Source organism: Natator depressus, chromosome 2, assembly GCF_965152275.1.
Source record: "Natator depressus isolate rNatDep1 chromosome 2, rNatDep2.hap1, whole genome shotgun sequence".
Taxonomy (NCBI): domain Eukaryota; kingdom Metazoa; phylum Chordata; order Testudines; family Cheloniidae; genus Natator; species Natator depressus.
Window position 1 is genome coordinate 210,732,519 of NC_134235.1, and position 12,336 is coordinate 210,744,854.

Consider the following 12,336-nt stretch of genomic DNA (forward strand, 5'->3'; position numbering starts at 1 on the left):
TTTTCATTTTATTCTAACTTTGGGTTCTAGTAAGACAGATGGTCAGAAAGAAGCTGTGAGTGGTGTACCCTGTCCAGGGGCAGTGTCAAAGGTTGATGCCAGCTTTATGGGTATCTCCCAGACATGCTGAGGCATAAGCATTCCTTAGTTCCCCATGGGAAAGCCATTGATGGATAAGCAAAGCAGCCGAGATGTAGAAGTCCCCTAAGGCATGCACTTCTTCCATTCCTACCATAAAGTGTTAGACAGAAAGGGTGGACAGAAAGTAGGATGCTCCTAAACAGATCTAGTATGACAGGTGGATGCTGGATGATGTACTTTTTCTTAGTGTGTGAGAAAATGTTCAGTCTTGGGAAGACATGCTCTGTTGTGGCTAGTTTTAGATTATGCAAGGTTCACTTTAAAGGCCACTTTGGGGAGATAGAGCTGTGGAAGCATGGGGAGAGAATGGTTTCCGCCTTGGTCTGTGATTAGATTCAGCTCTTGAGACTGTTGTTTCCTGGGAACCGGGCATTGATCTTGGGCTGAGGTTCCTGAAAGAAGGGACTTCCCTGCATTCTGTTTGATCACTTCTGCTCCAGAACTGGTTTATATTTGTAAAGAAAAAAAATGTTACAACTATACCCAGACTCCATGTCACTGATTTCTCCTCCACTAGAAAGCCAACCTACCAGATCCCAGACATCTGCTACTGCTCAGCAGAAAGGTGAAGATGGAGTCAGAAACGGGAAACATGTCGGAAGATGGGGTGACATTATCAAGTGAAAAAAGCATCCATACATGGGAAGGGGAACCCCTTATTACTGAGGGAGATTATTCAAACTTTTGGCAGGAGAGAATCTCAAATGAAAACCCAGCTGTAGAAAAATAATATGGTATTACTTCTTGAGGGACAAATAGTAAGTATGTCTGTAGTGTTGTTGTAGCTGTGTTGGTCCCAGGATATGAAAGAGACTGGTGGATGAGGTAAGATTTTTTACTGAACCAGCTTCTGCTGGTGAAAGAGATAAGTCTTCAAGCTCCACAGAGCCAGACCTGAAGAAGAGTACTATGGAGCTTGAAAGCGTGTCTCTTTCACCAGCAGAAGTTGGTCCAATAAAAATAATAAGTATGTAACTTTCAAATATATTTGCACTTATATTGTAATATTTTGGTATTTAAGAATTAATATAAAAATAAATGCAGCAATATCCATGCATCTTTTTGTTAATAATTTATTATTTAAACGTGACAAACAAACAAAAAAGTGTGAGCTCCCTCTGCTGGGGCGTGATTTTTTCCACTGATTTCAGTGGTCTTTGGCTCAGGCTCTTGACTGTAGAAAGGAAATGACTATCACACACTATATCCAGAGCTGTGCCATGTTTCTGCTGGTGCAGGGGGAACTGTGACTCCTGGAGGTGCGAGCGCCTGCAACTCCCACTTCTTGCTCGGCACCTTGCAGTACATAGCCCATAGGATTTGATCCTGAACCGCTGAAGTCAATGGGAGGTTTACACTTGATTTCAGTGGGAGCAAGATCAAAACACATAGGCAGAGAAGTAAGGAAATGGCATCTGGGTTAGTGTCAGCCCAACAGACAGGTAGATAAATATAAATGGCTAGAATTTATATTAAAGCTGCACAAACAATTTATAAAGGGTTAATAAATGATTATTAGCTGTTTTACTAAAGGGTTAATCAAATGTTATAGATTGTTAGAGTCCAACAGGTTGCTTATCACCATGGTTCGTAACCATCTATCACAGTCTACTGATGTGCTTATAACCAGCTATGATATGTAGTATTATTGTCTGTGACCTGTATATAATATCTTTAATTGGACCAACTTCTGCTGGTGAAAGAGACAAAATGACCTGAAGAAGAGCTCTGTTATGTCATCCACCTTGTCTCTCTAATATCCTGGGGCCAACACAGCTACGGCACCACTGCATACATGCATATACTATTTATTAATCCTTTATAACCTATTTATAAAAGGAACCTCAATATAAAAAGTGACCAAGTAAAAATATTACCAAAATAGTGAGAATCAGTACATTCTAGATGGAGGATAACTAGTGCTAGAGAAAAAAAATCTATAGAATTTTTTAGCTTATAAACTTTAAAAACAAAAGAGAGAAAATAAAATCTATAACCAATATTTAGTGTTGTCAACTCTTGAGATTTTATTACATATCTCATGGTAAATGATGTTTTCCTTAAAGCCCCTGCTTCTGGAGGCAAGTGATTATGTGAGAATCTGAGCTTTCATTTATAAACAAAAATGAGTTTCTAGCCTTCCTGGTTATAGAGCAAACATGAAACTGAACTCATTTAACAACTCTGAAACCAGAAGGCAAATAAAAAGAACCGATTTTAAAAAAAACTCATTATTTTTATAACAATCTCCTGATCTTGGGAGCTTGATTTAGGACTTTGGAATACTTGACAATACTGAATATTCATAGTTCCTTTGAATATTGGAATTTTACAGTATTGTTAACCAAATGAATTCTTAACAGATATATATCCACAGCAATATGGATATATGTCCACAGCAAAATATAGAGTTAAATCCACAAACAAACCAATCACTTGAATAAATGAATCAAAAGCATTTTGATCCATGTGTTTGTATGATAGCTAAATAAAATGACTCCCAAAGTGTCATACTGTGCTTTGATGTCTGCTGGCTTTTTGAGGAAAAACACAATTTGATAAACAGAGGCACAGATTTGCCCTGGAATAAGTGGTATAATTCCTTTGATTGCGGTGCACTTACGCCAGGTATGAATTTAGCCCCTGATGTTTAATAAAGAGAAAAACCATTGTAATATATTATACATTAGAACACATATACTGGAAACCATTATTCTATGCTTGGAAAGCTTTGGCCATTTTTTAAACGATGAATATCTCTGCTGTTTTCAAAGATGATTTAAACCAAAATTTACTTGCAAGCTGTAACTTGAGACTGTTGTGAGTTACACCACTATTTTATTATTCTTAATAGCATGAGTCAATCCACAGAAACTTCATCCTGCAATTTTCCTCTGTTATTAAAATGCATAATGTTAATATTTGTAATACTTTATAAACTGACCATAAAGCAATGTTTATGGTCAGTTAATCATTGTATTACTTTGCTGTAGGTAATTTAGTACATTACCATAATGTAACAATCTACTTAATATAAATTTTAAAGTGAACCCAGTGCAAGTTGCAGGGCATTAATATATTATGTCTTCTAACCAGAAACTCACAAACGGCTGAAGTTCGGCTGTAGCTCAGCTATTCTATACCTTTGATTTTCTCAGTGCATTGCTTGAAGGAATGTCAAGATTTTATGAGAGACACAGAGGCAAACTGTTCTATTACTTATTATTTGTATTACAGTTAATCTTAGAAGTCCCAGTCAGCTTAGTGCCTCATTGTGCTCCATGGTGTACAAACACAATAGTATGAGAGATTCCCCATCCTCAAGAGCTTACAGTCTAAGTTCCCAACTCCACAAACTGTTCTACAGTGGCAGGCTCATGAAGTATGCAGAGAACCCACTAAATTCATAAGAATTACTGTAATAAAAATATGCAGTTACATAGCCAAATTATCAACAGGATTTGATAGTACTAAATCTTTAAAAAGGGTCTGGGTACATATATTGATAATCTTATTAGGCTTCTATGTTGCTATTATCAATTACCAGTATTAGTGGATGATCAGTCATGCTAAATTCTTTTTTAAATTGCCCCCTTAAGCTGCTGTATATATCACCTGGTATACCACAGATTCACATCAAAGTTGCATTTTAGCTTTCAAGTACAACAGAAGTAGCTGGATTTCGTGGTCCATAACAAATGACTTATGTACAGGGCTAAATCATGGTCATGAGCAGGGCTTGTTGGAAAGGTTTTTTTGTCTATGGAAAATTCCAACTTAAAAAAAAATTAATTGAAATGTTCTGCAAAAAAATCTGTAGTTCACATGCCTTATTCTCCCTACTATTGGCCTGACTCTCAGGCTAAACTACATCTCCCATGATACACCATGGCCACGGACTCCTATGACACACCTTCTCTCCTCAACAAGAAGGGAGATAGTGGTGCATCATGGAAGATGTAGTCCAACCAGGAAGTCCAGCCTATACAAGAGAATGGGACCATAAGACACCCATATTACAACTTCTATGAAGCATAGTGCTACCATTTTGAAATTGAAATATTTTGGCTTTTGGGCAAAAATGTTTTGGTAAAATATCCACTTTTTTTCTCAGAAAGCAGACACATCACACACACACACACAAAATCAGAATCAGAATCTTCCTCTTGGTTACCCATTTCCTTCATACATTGCCAGACTGTATGACCCCGCACATGCTAAGTTATCTAGTGCAAGGCTCGACCCATTTCCCACCCATACACATCAGAGGTGGGAATGTTTATAAAGGCATTATGAAAGCTGTTCTTTCTCCTTTCTTCAACTACCCATGCTGTGTGTAATAAAGGGGTCTCTCTTGCACTCCCCTCCCCTGCATGGATGTACAAATGGGGCCACAATTTGGACCCACAATTTGTAAAATACCTTTAGGCCTCTTCAGCACTTTCTAATCTACACACATTTTAAAGTATATTATTGTAAACTAAGCCATATTAAATAGAACTATGCTGCTTTAAAAGCACTCAGAGAATGACCATGTTTGTAAAATGATTTTAACCATGAGGAGAAAAAATGTATATATCTTTAAAACACAGTGTAATCTGGGATCACAAACACTAAAATGTCTTTATCGTAATTACATATTTATTGCATAGTGTCACTCTAGGGCAGAATTAAATTGTTTAGATAACCTGTGTGGTTCTATACTTTAACATGTATAGATTTCTTTTATGTTTAAGATTAGCTCTGATTTTCCTGGGTTTATAATGCTTGGTTGTGGGATAATTACAACATCCCTGTAATGTATTTTACTCTAAATTATTATATGTAACTCAGTTAGTGCTGGTTGGAAAACAAGAATCCTGTTTAGTGAAAAACTTGGAGGTTTCAAAATTTGTTTTCGTTCCATATCAGAAAGAAATTTAAAAAAAGAGACCTTTCAAAATTTTGTGCAAAAACAGGAGAGGGTGAGAGAGAGAACAAACACCCACCCCAATATGTGCAAGGCTTGCACATGTCCCTGCTCTGAACTGGATGAATGTCTACTTCACCAGGCCACAGAGTCAGTCTCTCTCTCTTTCTCTCTCTCTCTCTCTCTCTCAGTCTTACCTGTTGAAGCTGTTCCACTTCATATAAGTAATAAAAAATTCATCAATCCAGAGAGAGACTGACTCTATAGCCTGAATCAGGCAGAGCAGGGTCTTGAATCTCCATCTCTCACATCCCAAATTAATGCCCTATCCACTTAGCTATTCTGTAACAAGCTTTGGTCTCTTGCCATTGAAATTCCATCCTGTATTTGAAAAACCTTCTCAATAAAAGTTTTCCAGAAACTGATCTGTTTCTGCTAAATGTTTTGGTTTCGATGAATCAGTGTTTCTTGACAAAAAGAAGTTTCGTCAAAAAATTCCTGACTGGCTCGTCTTTCAAGTTTATGCCCATCCTAAAGTAGTTTTGTCTGCGAATAAAAAGTAAATGTTACTGCATTAACATGAGCAACTACAGCTGCTTTAAAATGTTTACTGAGTGCCTGACAGTCACTGAAGTATGGTGTCAATATGATATGCTCCAAAACATGTCCATGGAAATAATAAGAAGTTGAAAGAACAGTCATTAAAAAGTTGTGACTAATAGAACAAAAGAACCATGTGAGAAAGAGCTAGCTGTTTAAATGGTCATATGAAACAAGACACTTAAGGCTCATCACTGTCTGTTAAATTTTGTTTTATTTTAGAAATGTGTTAAACATTAATCTGTAATGGCGTAGATGGAAAGCATTAGTGGAAATGTTAAACAAAAAGTACAAGTGTAAAGAATTTGAGCTCTAGCATCTGAAATATAATGCAGTTATCTTATCCATTAGGTTTCACCGAATTTTCTCAGTCATGGACATTTAGGGTAATGTGAAAAGTTCTACAAGGATCCTCAACCAGCCCACAATCAGGGGTTTAAAATTCCAGTGGGTAGACCTGGGCTGAGCAGCGTATACAGATTTCACACTTGGCATGCCTTACCACAGTGGGCCCCTTAGGTCTTTCCCCTCTGAGACCCCTATGCCCCTGATTGTAGACACTGGACCAAGTTCGCTGCTAGTGTGAATTGACACAGATATATTGCTGTCAATAGGAGATAAGTCAGTTGGAAGCAGCAGAAAATGTGGCTATTCTCAAGGGGAGAGGGTTTGATTTCCTTCTACCTTAGGCTACATGGTTCAATTCTCTCACCACTGGATTTTTCAGAGGGCAGCTGCAGGCTGCTTTCTTTTAGCCTGATGTAGGATGTTTAGGGGTTTGCAGTGCTAGGCCACTGCCTTCCCTAAACCACAGCAGAGTTTACAGGAGGCCTGCTAGGAGACAGCCTGGGCCCCCTACATGCCTATGGAAGCCTTACAACAGTCACATCCCCTCCCACCCTCACCCCCCCACTAGCAACACTGTTGCTGATTAGGGACAGCTAAAGCCCCATAGTCTTTCTGTGCAAGTAGCTAGAGAGCCTGGAAGTAGAGCTGGTTGGAAAGTAGGTCCCTCTTCTCCCCCCTCCTTCCCCCCAAAAAGAAAAGAAAATGTCACTTTTCAGAGAAAAATCAAAACAGACAATATTTTAATGTGGAAGTGCTGCTGGAGTGCCTCACAGGATTTGTAGTTTGGATGCCTCAATTTTTCAGTTTTGGGGACTCTGAACTGTCAGTGGAAAGCAGATGCTTTTTGTGGAAATCTTCATTTAACTGAAAACTCAAATTTCCATTAAAAACAAAATAATGTAGATGGGAAATGATCAGCGGGTCCCACCTGGAACCCATTACAGACAAGGCATTCTGTAGCATCTGGGTCTGCTGGGTGTGCCCTAGTGATGTGCAGAAATGTTTTTAGGACATCACCTCTGTGGAGTGGTGGTGGTTGTTGCGTATGTGGGGTGTGGATCCAGAGACCAAAGGTCATCCTCCATTTTGGGAGGTGGGGCTCTGGACGAGTCCCTCTGCCTTATTGTGGGGCTAGGCTGCCTCCTGGCCCATTGAAAATACAACTGTGGATTATAAAAAACAATAACTCACTTTGGAGTTTCCTAAACAGCTTGTGTCAGAGAGGCGCCCCCACCCCTAGCACCAAACCTGCAGACCTCACACAAACAAGTGGGAGCACCTTGCCCCTGAAGGCATCTAAGGGAAAAGGTTATATGTGAAGTCTTGTGGCCTGATTGAAGGAGATAAGACATGAATGCAAAGGTAGCTGAGCCCAAACCACTAGGTGAGGTAGCAGAGGTTTGCCCAGTGCCAAGCCCCTGCAGATCTCACACAGCAGGATTCAGTTTGCCTAACATATGAAAGGAGCACTGCAGTGCAGCCCTGATTTATAGGTATTAATCTGGCCACCAGATGGCTCCCATATTTTTTACAATTAATTCAATACAAAACATATTGGCAGACAGAAGGAAACATTTTAAAAATTGTAACTGAAAGCATCGGAAGCTCAAAGCAATGTTTCCTGCTGCATCAGCCTGACTGCCTACAATATACCTACAAAACTCATGACAATTGAATGAAATAGTGTATTTTAATATTCAGTTAAACCTAAAGCATTTTGAAAAAGATAATTGATAAATATTGAAAAAGTACCATAATTTTCACTCTAGAATATACTTCATTTATTTGGTGAGAACAGGGCTAGCTCCACCTACCTAATGAGACTGATTAGTCCCCAATTTTGTGTTAACACCCCTTCCTCAGATATTCTTAACCAGTTGTATCATTTCTTTTCATTGAACCCTACCTATCTTTTCTCCAGCAACTTTGATACATTTCCCCCCCACAATGTCTGCCTTTATGCTGTCTCTCCCTTCCCAATTCCACACTGGCTGCCAGTCCAAGCTATTAATCCTCTCCAAGGTGTACTGGTGACATACCTCAGCAACTGTTCCCCTGAGAAGGCCACTTCAGCTATGCCTGCTGAATGCATGCCAATTACTCTGCAAGGACCTTCTGTCTGCCCAACTCCCCTTCATGCTGCTGTTACCTCAGCCAACTATTACGTCTCCGAGCATGGCCTCCCAAAAAAGCCCTTGCCCCAGGCTTATGGTGCAATGGTTAATATAGTTGGGTGAATCAAATTAGTAGTACAGGAGGCATGTAGGGTTGCCAACTCTAGTTCCAGAAAACCGAACACTCTTGCCCTGCCCCCTGCCCTACCCCTTCCCCACCCCTTCCCTGAGGTTCCCTTCTGCTCCCCCCTTCCCGAGGACCCTCCCCCCCACTCACTGTATCCCCCCTCCCTCCATGACTTGCTCTCCCCCACCCTCACTCACATGCTCATTTTCACTGCAAGGCCCAAACAGGCACCAGGAAAAGGCCAGGAGCTGCAACAGTTTGAATGTGGGAGATAGAATGTGTAATTCAAATACCCTTCACCTCATCAGGGAGAGATTTTAAACACTACTGGAAAATTAAACTTTTTAAACTTCTTCCTCTTCTACATCCTCTCCAGTTTTTCAACATCCGATTTAAAATGTAGATACCAGAAAAAGATACAGTATTCCAATATTTGTTTCACCAATGCCATATACATATACTCCTACATTCTGGTATTGCTCTCCAAAACGGATGAATGATAAAAGGGTGAACAGGTCAAAGTGAATTTAAGCTTCAAATGCAGGTGAGTAAGACAGCTAGTAAGAATTTAACTTGTAAAACAGAAATTGGGGATCTATTTTACTTTCTTGGGGCATAATGGGTAATCCAAAAGGGAAACTAAGAATCTGATCCACCCTTAGCTCTAATTTTTTAATAACTTGTCAGATATTGCTCTTGACAAGTATAAAACCTGATTTGTTCATGTCACATCATCTGTATAAATGTTTTGTATAATGGAACATTGGTGCAAAAATTCTGTTCCATCTATGAGAAAATGGACTACAATTCAGATTTGTCAATGGTGGTAAGTTGTGGAAATGATGGACCAATAAATATTTTTTTTCATAAATGCCTATATTGTAATTTTGTGTGTGGAATTAGGACCACACATTATCACAGCTGCAATAGGTCCATTAAAGGCCCACTCCTGAAGCCAAAATACAAACCCATAGAGCACAACCACAGAAATGCACACCTATCCAGATCCCTATATAAATAAATCTGTAGAAACTGACTCCCACACCGACATGCAGACACACCCATGTATTCATGTATACACATCTAGCATTCACATATACTTCCGCATTATTTATTATTACAATTATTGTTTAGTGTCTAAAGACCCCATCTAAGATCAGGGCTCCAGGGTGGTAGGTGCTGGACATACACAAAAAAAGAGAGAGTCTGTAACAAAGAGTTTATAATGTAGTGAGACAAAGGTAGGGAGAAATGTCTGATACATTGGCTCTTCTGCAATTACTAGTTAACAACATTCACTTTTTAAGAAATTATAAATTTCTTGTAGAGTTCCCTTCTCTTGTAAAACTTGTTATGAAATGAATACACACATATTTTATGTCATCAGTGTAGGGGCTGCCTAAATCACCCAGCCGGGAAGGGAGAAGGGTGGGCTGAGAGGATGGGGAGGGAAAGAGGCCAAGGACTAGAGCAAGGTGGGGGTGAAAGGGGGCAGTGAAGGAGAGAGGAGGGGGAGTGGGGGGGTATGTGGGTTGTATGGGGATGCAGGGGGAGGTGCATGAGGATGTGGGGAGCACAGGGGTGTATAGAGACATAATGGGAGAGCAGCAGTGTATGGAGGTGAATGGGGTGCAGGGCTGTGGGAGGTGAGGGACATGGGGGTGGTGGCTCTGGGAGGTGGAGAGGATGGATGGGAGAGCTCTGTAAGGGGTACAGGACTGGGATGGGTAGGTGTGGGGGGCAGGGCAGAATGGGATGAGGGAGGGATGCAGTGAGGTGGATAGGGGTGCGGGGAGGTTGGTACAGGGAGGGATGCAATGACAGGGGGATGGTGGTGCGGGGGGGGGGTTGCGATGAGGAGGGATGCAGTGAGGGGGATGGGGGTGCAGCCCCATTTCCAGCACTCAGAGCTGGGGATACACATACCTCTCTAACTCCTGGGTGCTGGCGATGGGGCAACAGACTGCGGTTTGCTTCAGGGCATGTGCCGCAGCTCGAGCCCAGCAGCCACAGGAGTGCGAGGAGGAGAAGAGGGCCAACAGCAGCAGGAGAGGTGCACGCCACGACCCCTCAACAGCCGCCTGCTGAGCTCTCACGAGTCATGCTAGTTTGTCCCCTGCCCTGACCCAGCCAATGGGAGCTGACCCTGCAGCCCGGGGGCGGGGCAGCACACGGAGCCGCCCCTAAGCCTAGGAGCTGGACATGCCAACTATTTCCCGGGAGCGGCACGGTGGCTAGCAGGGAGCCTGCCAGCTCTGCTGCGTGGAGCCACCAACCGGACAGTCAATGGCCCAGTCAGCAGTGCTGACCGGAGCCGCCAGGATCCCTTTTCAACCTGGTGTTCCAGTCGAAAACTGAATACCTGGTTACCCGAAGAGGCATGTGTAGCCCCACCTATAAGTTAATGTTACCCAACACTTTCCATTATAACATCCTCCTTGCAGTTGCTTACAACTGTGCCAAACTGTAACTGTCTGGGCTGATTTTCCATACCAGGTGTCTACCTCAGGCTTAAGCTTTTGGAAATATTTTAACTGAAATATTTAAGCCATTTCCATGAACAAGGTTAGGGACAAATACGTTGTTTAGGCCCTGCTAAAAAAATTCTTACAACCATTTAGCTGAAAAGCTCCAACATCTCCATGCTTTGGAGGAAGGACTTGAAAGATGTCTCTGCCTTTTACCACCTCAGCAAAAATTAGTCCAAATTGTAAGCCCCTGAAAAATCTCAGATTGTACGTGCTCAGTAGAGACTTATTAGAGTTTGGTAGCTAAATTATTTGAAGATTCCATCTGCAACTGAGCATGATCCATCCCCTCACTGCTGCTATGTATTGACTGGACTGTACATGCACCAGAGAATGACGGACCATGCTTTATCTCAGGGTTGTGGGGGATGAACTGGACTTTCCCTGCAATTGCTCCTCTTGTCTCCTGTGGCAACAGGCCACAGAATGAACTGAGAGCAATGGGGGGGTTAGGAGCAGAAGCTGGGAGAAAAGAGAACAAGTGCAGGAGCAAAAGGGACAGAAGACAGGGAAAATCTGAACAAGAGGGGTAAGGGAGAAGGGTAGCAGATGGAGATGATAAGAGAATAGGATGGAGGGGGGGCATGGACAGGAGCCAGCAGGGATAGCAGAAGGGGTGCGAACAGGGTCAGGATCTAGGGAGGAGGGACAGGAGCACAAGGGGACAGGAAAGGGCTAGGGAGAGAAGAGCAGAAGGGTGTATAGCCGCTAAAGCACAGTCCCCTCTAGAACTTGGAATTGAACTCATTATCCCTGAGTATCAATGGTCCTTCATTTGGATGACTGGTAGAGACTGGGAGTGGGAGACTGGTACTGGCTGCCCAAGGAGACTGGAACTGGGATGAGGAGCCTGTGGCAGTTGGAGACTGGAACTGGCTAGGTAAGGAGAATCCGATACATAGCCAGTGGGGTCAGACGGGATTGTACTCAGGGTGGTTAGTCTGAGCAGCTGCCTGTGCGGCCACAGACAAACTGCTATTTTTAGGGGCTACCTCAAGCACAGCTACCGCAAATTGGTAAGCACACCTCCCAGCTCACATGGGATGTACCCTGAGTTAGACACAGATACCATGCAAGTTATACAACACAACATGCTGTATGGATGGAATGAGGATGGAGTATAATGGACAAAACCAGTGCAGAAGAAGAATTGTATTTGGGAGAGCATTTTCCTCTGTTCTCCTCTATTTTCACTAAGTTGCAATCAAAGTGTTATCTTGCCTTGGTAATATCTTATTGTGGCCAAATGGTGCAACGTTTGGTCATGGTAGTGGGAAGTTCTTGACTGGACAATAGAAGTGGAAAGAAGTGAGTTTTGAGGAAATATTTAAAGAGGAACCTCAAAGATTGCCCCTCCAATTAGATTTGCCCAAATAAAAAAAACACCTCATCAAACCAATCTGGACAAAGTTCTTCTCTCAGTTACCCTGGTATAAATACGCATTCCATTCAAATCAATTTGACCGAGAGCAGAATTCGGCCTACTGCGTTACATAGTTGCCACATACAGTGTCTAAGATAAAGAATTATAGCATTTAAAAGATTCTAAGTAGGATAGCAGGACAGTTA